We start from the raw sequence: 13,029 nt of genomic DNA on the forward strand, positions 1-13,029 counted from the left end.
CGTTTCGTTATTTTCCACGGTAACGCTAACCTGCGTTACGAATCCATGACGTCAGAGGACAAGCAACAATTGAACAATTAATATGTTCGTCGAACAGACTATTTTGTAAGTGAATCATGAATACTTAGTTTTACTGGGAACAAAATAATATTTTTTAATGCACTAATTTCTTAAATAAAGTCTTTAAAGCTTTTTTGCTGCCTTTTTCGTAGAAGTTTAAATTAAAAATGCAGTTAAAGATTTCTCGTCGTCATTGCGGCTAACTGCGTCTTGCCATGTAAACATAAACATCGAACGAGAAGCATGTTTAAACTTCAATAGAATGAAAATGAGGCCACTCTACAGGTTACAAAATTAAAGGAACAACTAATTACCACAAACCCGTGTCTGTTTTTATTTTACCTATTATTGATATGATATGAAGAATGGAATTTAAAAAATATTTAGTCAAGTTTGGTGTGCTTGTGTAAAAACATAACCTTATACTTCAAAGTTATACATATATGTGGTTAATGATATATTTAAGTGGTTATTAGCATACCTAATAAAAACAACACTTTTTAACATATTTCCAGCGGTGAGCTTTCTAGTTTATGTAATCTAATCAGTTAAAATTTTATAAATATATTTTAATACTCGTGTGCTTTCGTGGATTTTATATACAAGTGTTTTGAAACAATGTTTCCAAGATATTAATAGGTACCATTCGTAAATAAAAATAATTTTGCTAATATTTATATCATAGGTCACTCAAACATTTTTTACTCCCTTCGTACACTTGGTAAAGTTTAATTACAGTAAATTATTTAAATTTGTGGTTTTCTTGATTAGAGTGCACATGCCGCTATTAAAGAGGACACTGTGTTGAATATTTGTGTTCTCAGTTAAAATAAGCCTTAGTGGCACTGGTAAAGTTACTGCTGCCCAACAGAAATCATGGTGTGGTTTATTAAGAGCAGCCATTATTGTTTGCAGCCTATTTTTCTTCAAATAATGAATGTGAAGCTTGCATGTATCTGTGGATTTAACTGGCAAAGAGGCTTAACAAACCATTGACCATTGGCAAAATATTAGTTTTCTTATTTTTTTTTCTTTAGTGAATATATCGTTACAATTTTTATGTAAGCAGCAGCCTTCAATTACAATGGAGAAGATATGGGCTAATTTTTGTATTTTCATTTTTTGAAGTCTGTTTTAGGGCTGGGCCGATACCACTTTTCACCGATTCCACCGATAGCGATTCTTATGGGCCGATACTGCCAATACTCGATGCCGATACTAACCAAAGAAATGTTTCTGTTATGAAAGGATATTTTACTTATAAAGTATTTTTTAATTTCATATTATAGTAGAGTACCGTCAAACGGTCAAAACACTTACTAACATGCATCTTACAATAATAATAAAATACACACAAATACTTTTTTTTCGGCCCACATGTTTAAGCATTGGCCCACCTCGTGATATTTTTACATGGCAGAAAGTGCATGTAGCCTTGGTATCTTCATTTGATTGAAGAGTGAAGTATTTCCAAACTTAACTTCTCTTCCCAGCCATATCATCACAATCAGAAAAATCTTTAAAATATAACTTTAGGTTTAGATTTTAACAATTCAAGCTAACGTAAATACTAAATTGAAAACAAACACAACAACATAACATTAGCAAAGCCATAGATATATAAATAACATGGAGATGGGGCAAGCTACTCAGATGTTCCTCAGCAACTGTTTCTATGATCGCGTGTGCTGCAAACATGATCGCGAGTGCAATTTACTTTATCGCGGGCACTGGTAAACGTAACGTGAGGCTGTCTTTGCTCCACAGTTGGCAATGAATATTTTTTAAATTTATTTATTCAGTTTTTGTTCAGTGGATATTGTTAAGGGCTCTGGGATATAGAACAAGTCAAGTCAATTTTATACAGATAATACATATATAAATAATACTGCAAAAGTACAATTATTAAACATTATAGATTAAATTAATTGGTACATAAGAAATGGTATAAACTCAAGTTTAGGACATTTTTACATTTATAGTATGCACGTCTCTATGGTTCTCGGGCTCCATTGTATTTTTAAAAAAATCAACACGACCAGTTTTCTTTAAAACAGTAGCACTGTGGGAAGGAAAATTAGGGTAATAGTGCATAAATTACAAAATTAGGCAAATATTTTAAAAATTAGTTTTGACTTACAAAAAAAACCATTTGCGTGAAATACTATTACTTAGTGATTTTTTATAACAAAAACAATACAACACAGTTTAAGAACTTGGACTGAGGTATCGGCACGAAGTATCGGCAAATATTTTACAGATGCTGCCGATGCCGATACTCTGAATATCGGCCGATACTTAAGAATCGGAATCGGCATCGGCCCAGCCCTAGTCTGTTTTAAACTCTTCAGTGTGTTGGGTTGCATATTTTGAGGATAAAATTAGGCCCATAATGTTTCAATTTAAAAAGATTGCCATTTTAAACAGTTATTATGGAACCGTTCTTGAAAATTTTCAGTGTAAGAACAGTTTTTTTTTAATAATCTGAGGATATGAAAGTTCATTGCTATGTTTTTTTTAAATTGCTGTTTAATTTAATCTCACCAATGACTTAAAGAAGTGAAACTAAGTACTGAGTAATTAGAGTAAGTACTGAGTAAGTACTGAGTAAACAACTTTGTTTTCAATATGGCATTCAAGTTGGTTAATGATCCAACATGTATGTAAATTATTAATATGCTGCAATTATTTTAAAAACTGTCTTGAAATATTCAATAATTTTAATTCTTCCCCCCCCCCCCCCTTTTTTCCATTAAGATAAATTAATAGATTACTTTTTCTCAGCAAGTTTAGAAATTGATGGTTTAATATGTAAAATAATATTCAGTTTGAACAATTTCTGATGTACATGCATACCAATTATTTAATCCACTTTTTTTAAATTCAGTAATGGATCATCATGATATATGCTGCAATAAAAAGAGCAGCTTAAGCAATAGCTGCTAAGATAACAGCTGGCAATATTATCCAAGTTATATTTCTGAGCAGCCTTGACCAGAGAATTATCCAAATCTTCGGTACAGCATCATCATTGGTAATGATGTAGATTCTAGAAGGTGGTTTTGTCCCTCAACCTCTGGTAGACATTATATTGTGGTAGTCATGCATTTTGTTTATCCTATACTTTTCCAAATATTTATTTGAAAATTAAATATATATTTTTTCAATACTGTTATGCTTCCAATTTTGTTGTTTGAGATTGGTGTAGTGCAGGGGTCGGCAACCTGCGGCTCGCGAGCCACATGCGGCTCTTTGGATGTGAAGCTGCGGCTCTTTAGTTCCGTACCAGAAATACTGCATCACCAGGTCATTTTTACAGAAAATACTTTTTTTTATTACAAACCAGTAGTAAGTCTGGTTTTTTTCCACGCTTGTTATATTTTACTAAACAAAATGTCATCAAGCAGTTAAATTATCCATTTAAAGCTATCCATCCGCCCGAGTACTTACGGGCCCACCCAACAGATAGGCTTATATATATGAATTAATTTTTCTTATAAATTAATAGATTGTTTTTTTTATCAAAAAACTTTATTTATGCAAGTAGGTACTATTTATTGTAGGCAATAAAAAATTTTGTGGCTCTTTAAAAAACATTGAAATTTTGTAAATTTAAATTTTTGGCTCTTCCGACTCAAAAGGTTGCCGACCCCTGGTGTAGTGGGTTTAAAATAAGAGTGGTGAAAATTAAGTAGTTACGATACCTGAAAGTTGACAGAGAGAAATTGGAGGTGTGCTACATTTAAAAAAAAAAAAAAACACAAAAAAATGACTTGCATGAACATGGAAGTGTTAATAGTTCATATTTAAAAAAAAAAAAGTTGTTCTACTCAGAAGTGTATGCATAATTTTGTTATGAGGGAGGAAGGGAGGTGGGGAGGAGGAAAGTGGTATAGAAGCACTTAGCCTGCTGTTGGCTTTATTTTTTTTTGGGGGTGGGGGGAATATAGATTTGTCTTTTAGGATTTTGGGGGAGGCATATATTCCTCTTCCCCCTGCATATACCCCTGGTAGGTTCATTATTAAAACAAGACCTCTTATATACCTTGTGTTTTCATAAGATAGCCAAGAAACCTTAGAGTTTTTTATGCATATTTGTTATAATGGCCATCAGTCACAATCAGTTACATATTAATTTACTGTATTAGTCTTTTATTTAAGTTAAATTTTACTTAATATAGTTAAATAAGCTGTTCAAAGCCTTAATCACATATTTTCAGAAACATTTGATTTGATCTCTAAATACTAGCTCAGAAATTGCTTCTGTTTAAACTTTTATAAAAATTGCTTATTTTAATATTCACACACATCTAAGCACAGATTTAATTGTTACTGGTTATTCTGATGATAAATAGAAAGATAAGAACAGTGAGTGATGATAACTATTCATAAGATGCAGAGCGTTGACTGGGGAGGTGCAAGGAATGGAGCTGTACCAATCTTTATCGCAAGATGAATCATACTAAGTCAATATTTGTTCCTGAATTATCTAGCTAAATGCAATGTGTGTCATTTAATTAGTTTGTACTTGTCTCAGTCTCAATAAACATACCTACATTGATTCTAAACTTACAATAATAAAAATTAGTTCAAAATCTTTTTTTTTTATATTCGTCCACATGAAACAATGTCTATACTGTATACAAATGGGCTCACTGGCAACAACAAGCAGTTGTACCTGCTGGAACTTGCATTGATAGTCAGCTAGTCTAATGAAATTCTTCCATGTTATATCTTGTTTACACAAAAAAAGTAAAGAATGGTTATATACAAGCATTGTGAAATCTTTGAATGGAAAAACCTTGATAATACTTTTAGTCAGCATACACTATAGAATGTGTATTTTGTTATTAGCACCTCCTTTATTATAACTCTGCTTCTATGATAGTGTTACCTATACAATTCAGACTGGTAATGATCAATAGTACAATTTAAAAATAATAAAAATATATTTGATCAGTTGAGCAGCATTCAAGAAAGATAGCTGGCAGCTGATAAGCAACATTCAAGACAGCTGGCAGCTGATGAGAAGCATTGGGAATATGTGCTTCTGAAATGGTAACCAGCAATTTTATTAAAAATGCATCAAAGAACTTAAAGAAAAGTTAAAAGGCATGCTGGAGGCACGTGCTAGAAATTGCCTATTATGAGAAAATATTGTGTTAAGAAATCATTTTTTGTATACAAGATTCCTTACAGACATGTGCATTGATTTTTTTTATTGGACAGGCTATTAATAGTTAATATTAATAATTGTTTAATTAAAACCATCCATGGAAAAAAATTGAGATATTAAATAATACACTCTTTGTAAATATTTTTTCGTTTAAAACCAAAACAAAGTCTGAAATTGCAAAATTTTAAATTAATATACTTGAGTCGTATAGTTCCAAAACCTGCCTTTTCCACTTTTGGTGTTTTTACAATAATCAAGGAAAACGTATTCATATTGATCACACAATAAATTTAGCAAGATTTGTGTTTATATCAAAATAAAATGAATCAAAGGGCAGTTTTTTCAAAGCTAAATGTTCAAAAAATGTTAATTGTGAGCATTATAATGAAATCAAAATTGAAGAAGGCATGTTTTGAAATTAACAGTGGTGTTAGGAAACTTTTGGAATAAACACACATGGATATGACAGCTTTTGAAAATAACAAGAAAACTTAAATTTTCAGATTTAGGTTTTGAGGTGTTTTGAAAATACAAAATTTGAAGTTGTAATCAAGAAATACGTATCTCTATAGACATGACGATGTTACAATTACATGCAATTAAATATCTTATACATAAATATTACTATAAAATACAGTTACAATCTGTCAAACAAATGTAGCTTAAAATAAAAGCACTTTCAATGTTACACTTTCATTGTAAAGAATATACATATTTCAAAAATATTTATATTCTCAAATCGTTTTCTTCATAGCCACCTTCACAAAACTCGTGCTCCTGGTATGAACAATCCTCAAACTCATTATTACCACTATCTAAATTCTTGTAAAATGAAAGCACTGGCAGGTTTTGCCACAAATCTCCAAAATGTTTTTCAAGCAACTTATAAACATCTTTTACCTTCTCCTTTTTTATTCTGTTTTTGCAGAATGGGAGCACTGAGGCGCTAATTTCTTGTACTGAATTATGTTTCTTAACAATGGACCTATTAACACATAAAATGTCACTTCTGTATGCTTCTTCTCCCCTGACAAGCACTAAAGAGCTTTTCTTAGACTTACTGAGGATAATACGTTTACTAGGTTTGAATTTGAAGTGCCATTTCCCAGGTGGTAGTTGGACGTCACTCACAGCTGTTTTCCAATCATAGACTGGGCATTCGGCAGAACCTAGGCAATGTAAAGTTCCATGGTTAGAAAATATCTGCATGTATTCACATGGTTCAATTATCGTATCCTTCCGTTTAATCACTTTCTCAATACGAGCAAACACTCGATCTGCAGGCATGAAAGAATGACCTGTCACGGGAAATATAAGTTCAATGGTATTCACATTTTTTGGTGCCTTAGAAAGAAGCCACTTTGAAAGCATTCCGACGATAATACCATTCTTGTTTTGTCCTCCGCACCCATCTGCAAATAACCTAACCTTATTTACAGAAGGATCCACAGGATATGAACATAAATTATGATATACAGCACTTGCTATTTCATTCGCACCTTTAGGATGATCCTTTTCAGTCCAACAATAAACAAATACATTCCCTTTATCCAGTGTGTCTCGAGATGATCCTCTGCAAACAGTAAAATTAAATATAAATATTTGTCGACTATAGTACGCTGACTGGTCTGGTACTTTAGGCAAAACATGATTTTTCTGGCAGTCATATGACAGAACAAGCGTTTCCTCATTTTTCTCTTTCAAAAGCTGAAAAAATGCTTTAGCTCGCATTGAATGTACTCGCTTCTTAATTATCAGCTCAGATTTCTTTTCACTGTCGTGGCAACGTTTAATTTGCTCTGTTAACTGAAGACACTGAGAGCAAACGTCCATTGCCGGCTGGCCAAAACCTATATTGAAGTTTCTATTAACATAATTCCTGAAAAAAGATTTTGTTACTTTCAAACTTACTTCAGTGCACTGGGTATTATACATTCTCCACAGTTTATTGATCGACAAATCGCTTGGTAAATAATGCCTATTGCTTTTACCTCTGCAGTAGTGGGATTCAAGTGGTTTTAATTGCTCAATAAATTGTGCAATAGATTTGCGCTTTGGTTCATAAGCTTTCGACCTGGTGTCCCCACCTCGGCGTTCATTCAACACCTCACATTTCATGAAATGCTTCTTACAAATGTTTTGTACTCTTGTCTTTTTAACTCCTAAAATGCCTAAAAATGTCTTTTGGCAGACAGGAATCTTACCAGGTTCTCCTGGTCTCAATGTTGCCTTCTTAACGTAATACGTTATTGATATACCTCTACGTGAACTTCCTTCTTTTACTGCCCTTTTTCTTTTCGGCAACGATGCACTGCAGTACTTAATAATAATATAATCCTGTACAAGTTTATTTGGTGTCTTGTAGAAAAGAGCATTGAAATGATTTACATCCCTTTTTGTCAATGTGCAGCACTTGTATGCGTTTGATTTGTGACCACATTCGGGCTGCTTTGGTGGACACTTGGACGTGTATCTGAAAATAAATGACATTTTTAGAGTTGTACAATTTCAAATGTAATAAGTATTTATATTCTTTATAGTTATATTTATATTAATGTTTTATAATGTGATTTTTCAAAACAAAAGCTTGCAAATAATATTTCACCCATTGGTGGCGACAATACTTACCTTTCTACTTTCTTTATGTTTTTTATCCACTTTGCAGGATCTCTTGTTCTCTTCCTCCCCCGTTCTGTAGTTTTGATGACAGAAACATCTAGTTCAGAATGTGTGTCCATTATGTGAGATTTATGAAGAAAAACACTATTTAATCTACATCACAGCACAAACTTCTTTCAGATATATCTTAGGAGCACAGGAAAACATGATTTCTTTTCTGCAACAAATGAATGTGATAAATTCGAATACAGCCAGAATGTACAGCCTAGAAAAGAAAAATTATTAAAAATACAATTGTTCTGAACCATTGGTAGTTTCATAATAATAATCTTTAAATAGGCATGTTTTGGAACAGAAATGGATATGGCAGACTTCTAAAAATGAGGATAAAGCAGCATTTGGAATAAATTGAAGTAGGCATGTATTGGAACTAATTTGGAAAGGAGAAGGCAGTTTTTGGAAAAAAACTTAGATTTGCTATGGTGTTTAAAATAGGAATAAATTTTTTTTGGTATAATCTGACAACATCAAAGGATGCGAATTCAAAAACAGAAGGTGCCAGTACCACCAACTCATTTTGTGATTTTTGGGGAGAAGGCAGGTTTTGGAACTATACGACTCACTTGTAAACATGAAGCAGCACACAAGCAATTTCCCATGTATCATATTTACTTGAAATAACAACCTATCATTAAATGATTCATAGTATCTATTTTTTTACACACAAAAAAAAAACTATGGTTCAAAAAAGCCACTGCCAACTCTCTCAGGACAATGAGATCATCTGCTCAAACCAGAAAACAAAAAGTTAACATGTGTTTAATAATCCAAGTTATACTCAAAAGTAACATGGAAATGAGTGAACACTATTTTCTCAATTTCTTTAATAAATGCAACAAACTTGATAAAAAAAAATGGATTTACACTGATAAATTTGCAGCATAGGATTATTAATAAAACATAATTATTATTTTTTCTTATAAGAAGTATTTTGATGATGTAAGTATAGCTAATCACAACTGATTGTGATTCCAAACTTAAAATGTTTTTGATATACTAACATGTACCAATATGGAAAAAAAATCTGTTAAAATGCATGTTGAGAAGAAAAGAGACACACTTATCTTGCTTGTTAGATTATGTTTTTATTAATGTATATTGTATCTAAAGATAGCATTTTTGGCAACAAACAGGAGCAATGTGGTTGAGTGTATGTATGCATATTGTAATGTATGCAATCATCTTTCATTTTGTAGTTTCAAACTATTACATTTGATGAAAAAATATTCATCTCATTGGTGATCTGCATGACATTTAAATGTCAAAGTATTTATTAAATTGCATAGCTCTTTTCTTCATGTTTCTTCATTTTCTAAGGTTTTCCAACTGCTATGAGGGTGGAATCTGGCAATTCGAAGGGATTTTGATGGTTTCTTAACAATCTTCTCTGCCTTCTCCTCCAGTTCGATAGCTAGCAGAAAGGCAGCAAAGGCCATTGTGTAGAACCTGAAATATTTTCAAACATTAACTAAATTAGTGTAATATAGTTTGGTAGGCTACTAATTGTTAACAAGAGGGCCTGATTAATAAAAATAATTTTTAAGATGGTATTATTGAGCTAATATTCCTCGATGTAACGCATAACTGCATTCATTTTTCTTTAATTTCTAAAAACAATTTTAACTTTTCGATTTCTTTTCCAACAATTCTCCATGAGTGTGTTGTAATTCTTCAAGCAGTTTAACTAGAAATATGCCACTTTAATAGCTTGTTAGTTTAGGTAAATCAAAAAATTTAATACATGAGGATGATTGGTTGGCTTAAGTAAGCTACATTAAAATACTGTGTGATTTTATGAACTGTTTCTTAAGTTATGTTACCAACAAAAATAATAGGTATAAACTGTAGTGTGGTTGGTTAGGTTAGAGTTAGCTGTGTTACAATATATAATTCTTAAAAACTGTTAAAATGAGTTCACAGTATATTTAATACAACTACCATAACCTAATAAACTGTCTACACTACTTTCAAGTATTTGTAGTTAACTTAATCAAACCAGCCATTCCCACCATTAGGTTTGTTAGATAAATTAAAAATAACAAAAAAATAGTGTGGATCTGTGTTAGTTAAGTTAGGTTAGTTACATTAATTGTACTACAAAATATGTGTGGATGGTTGGTTAGGTGAGATAAGCTTGATTTTCTATTAGTAAAACAATGTTACAGTATTTATAGCCTATGTTAATTATTGGAATTAATGTCTGAAAATTAATAAATAAATTTAAAAAAAAAACATATGGACAAGTAGCTTTTCACCAGATTTATCTCATTATACAATATTTTTAATGTAGCTAACCTATCAACGTACTTAAACCACACAATATTAATTTTAAATACTGCGGATTTCAAAAAATAATATTTACGTGGCAGAACTAATAAAACAGTAACACTAACCTCAAACATTTGTTTATGTTAAACTTCACTTTTGGCTTATCATTCTGCTTGAAAATAACATTGAGTAACTATAATTTCGTTTTCAGATATCAAAAGGATGTTATTTTAAATATTAGTGATATCACATACCTTAGTCCCTTCGTATCACCACTTGAAATGCTCGTGATATATAACGTAGCTCCGGTGCGATAAATATCTCTTGAAAAGTGTGCTCGTAATCAAAGTTTGCTATATATACCGCCAAAACGTCATCAATATTCGAAGTTTAACGAAACAGGATGTGTTTGTAATCACGTTGCTGGTTCCTGCGATATTCTTCGCAAACCTTCGTTATATATCGCAACTTATAACGCAAAGTGTGTGCTCGTAATCAGCCCGCAGGTGTGTCTTCTGCGCCTATTTGGAAGTTCTTTAAGAAATTACCAAATAACAAGTTGCAATGTACTTAAATTAACAAGTGAGCATGTTTCTTCATGAAAATTTTAAGTAGAGTAGGACACAAGATGTTTGTATTTATTACATTTTATATTATTTATTATTTTTATTTGTGTCTTTCCTTTTTTGTGATTTGGACTATAAATGTGGATGGTTTATTAAAAAAAAAAAAGACTTAATAATACGCACATTTTAAAAGTAAATATAATTTTCTGTACATCAAGCTAAGAGACAATTTACTGCTCTTGCTCCCGATCCCAAAAATCTGATGTATTTCCCGACCGAATCCCGTCCCGAAGTAAATATGCTATTCCCGTCCACCTCTACAAGTAAGCTACGGGTTTCTTCTTTTGATGCTTGAATCTCTAAACCCTCTGCAATGTCACTTTCAGATGATTCTGAAGATATCTGTGCACCTACTTCTTGAATATTATACAACCTATTCCTACATGAGGAGCATAATTTTTTACCAGGAATTAAATTAAGTCCCTTTTCTGCTGCTTTTCTGTAGCACTGTAAAGAGATTGTGCGCAAAGAACGCTTAACTGGAACACTATGCACTTTCATAGGATCACAACATGATGTCTGAAACATTTCATACGTCTTAATATAAAAAAATTTGTGATGAAAACATATGGTGTGAAGATTATGTTTAGAAATAATTTTTCTCAGCACAAGAAGAGTTTGAATATCTTTGGAGAGTGATTCCAATCTTTTGATTCCATTTGTTTTAATATAACACTCTTTATGGCATTCTTCATGCATATCATTCCCAACAGAACAGAATTCTAGTTTAGTAGTACTGGTAGCCATGTAGTTCTCATCCAACTTATAATGAACTAAGACTTTCCACTAACATTATACACAGGCAGCGCAGTAAGACTGGCCTACACAGTGTAGTCTGCATGGTGGCAGACACACGCCTTATCTCTGACAAACACCCCCCCCCCCCCCCCCCCGTTATCTTTATTGCTTTCCTCCCCTCTGCCCCTCTGGTCATGGGCCACTATACTGCATTTTCTGTGACAGCCCAGATATTAGGCATACCTCTCAACTGCCTCTGAGGAAGCAGAAAAAAATACCAATGCCAAGGGGAACAGAGCAAGTATCAAAGAACCCCTTTCTTATAGCTAGCAGGCAGACTCCATGCAGAAATGACATATGTACAGTCACATGACATGGCTCTGCAGATAACACAGGGAAGGTAATTAGAGGCTTTGAAATTTGCACAAAATCCTTGTGTAATATGCGGAAAATATGGGACATACACAACCCATATATTCGATCCTCTTTGCTTCCATCTTCTGGCTGCCTTTTGTTAGGGGCCCCATTTACATCACCAAGTATTTTCATTTTGTTTTTTAACACTTCAGCAGAAAGCCACTATTTTTTTTTAATGTATCTTATAGAAAATTTCCTCCTCTTTCACATAGTACCAAGCTCATTTTTTTTGTGAGGTCTGCCTTTTGAGATACAGTCTATTTTGTAATAAAGGATGCAGATGATACATGAAACATCAGTCATGTTAATAATTCTGTTATAACTTACAAACCATTCTAGATATAGCAATTTGGTGGCAAAATTTGAATTCTCTAGAGAATTTTACATAAGGAAAAATGTTATTATTCTGAAATATTGGTATTACAGTGAAATATGAAGCAAGGAAACAAAGATACTGACCAATTTATGCTGTCATTACAACCTGTTTTAGGCCAAAAATGGTAACAAAGGAACCTTCAATTTCTCAGGAAGTATTTGAGATAAAAATCTAAAATTTTGGATTTTAAGTGGCCTTTTGTCACCTAACAATTGAACCAATTTTTATTAAAATCAAAAAACATGGGTTACATGCCCTGGATGAACTGACATGGAATGACCCCTAGGTGCTGCCGGGCATGTTTGGTCTTGGTTTTTGGATAGACTAAAGTAACATCACACCGACATGTAAAGATTCTAGTAGCACCTTTCACAAGTCTCTCTCGGTTCTGGCTTTCTAGTTAGGTGTTAGGGCAGCCAGTACGAGTGCTGAACGATACTGATAACGTAACGAGTTTATCATGTTTATGTGACTGAATGTGGGCTTAACCCTCCTTACAGCATGGACTCTTTAGTTTCAGCGTGACGGTCAGGTAAGCAAGTCTGCATGAGCTCTGACTTTGGTGGGCTTGGGAGTTCTAGTGCTTCAGTTCACCACAGTTGTCTTGAATGTCCAGGGTTGTGGTGTGCAAAGCCATTGGGATATCCCACTACAAGCTTGGGCTGTCAAATATGAAGCTATGTTGGTTA

The 13,029-nt window shown here is 32.9% G+C and overlaps 1 protein-coding gene across 2 annotated transcripts in view; it reads left to right on the top strand.

Moving 5' to 3' along the window:
• LOC134540202 (brefeldin A-inhibited guanine nucleotide-exchange protein 1) overlaps nucleotides 1-13,029 on the top strand; it is a 289,907-nt gene that overhangs the window by 262,582 nt on the left and 14,296 nt on the right. The window lies entirely within an intron of this gene.

This window comes from Bacillus rossius, chromosome 1 (genome assembly GCF_032445375.1).
Source record: "Bacillus rossius redtenbacheri isolate Brsri chromosome 1, Brsri_v3, whole genome shotgun sequence".
Lineage (NCBI taxonomy): Eukaryota > Metazoa > Arthropoda > Insecta > Phasmatodea > Bacillidae > Bacillus > Bacillus rossius.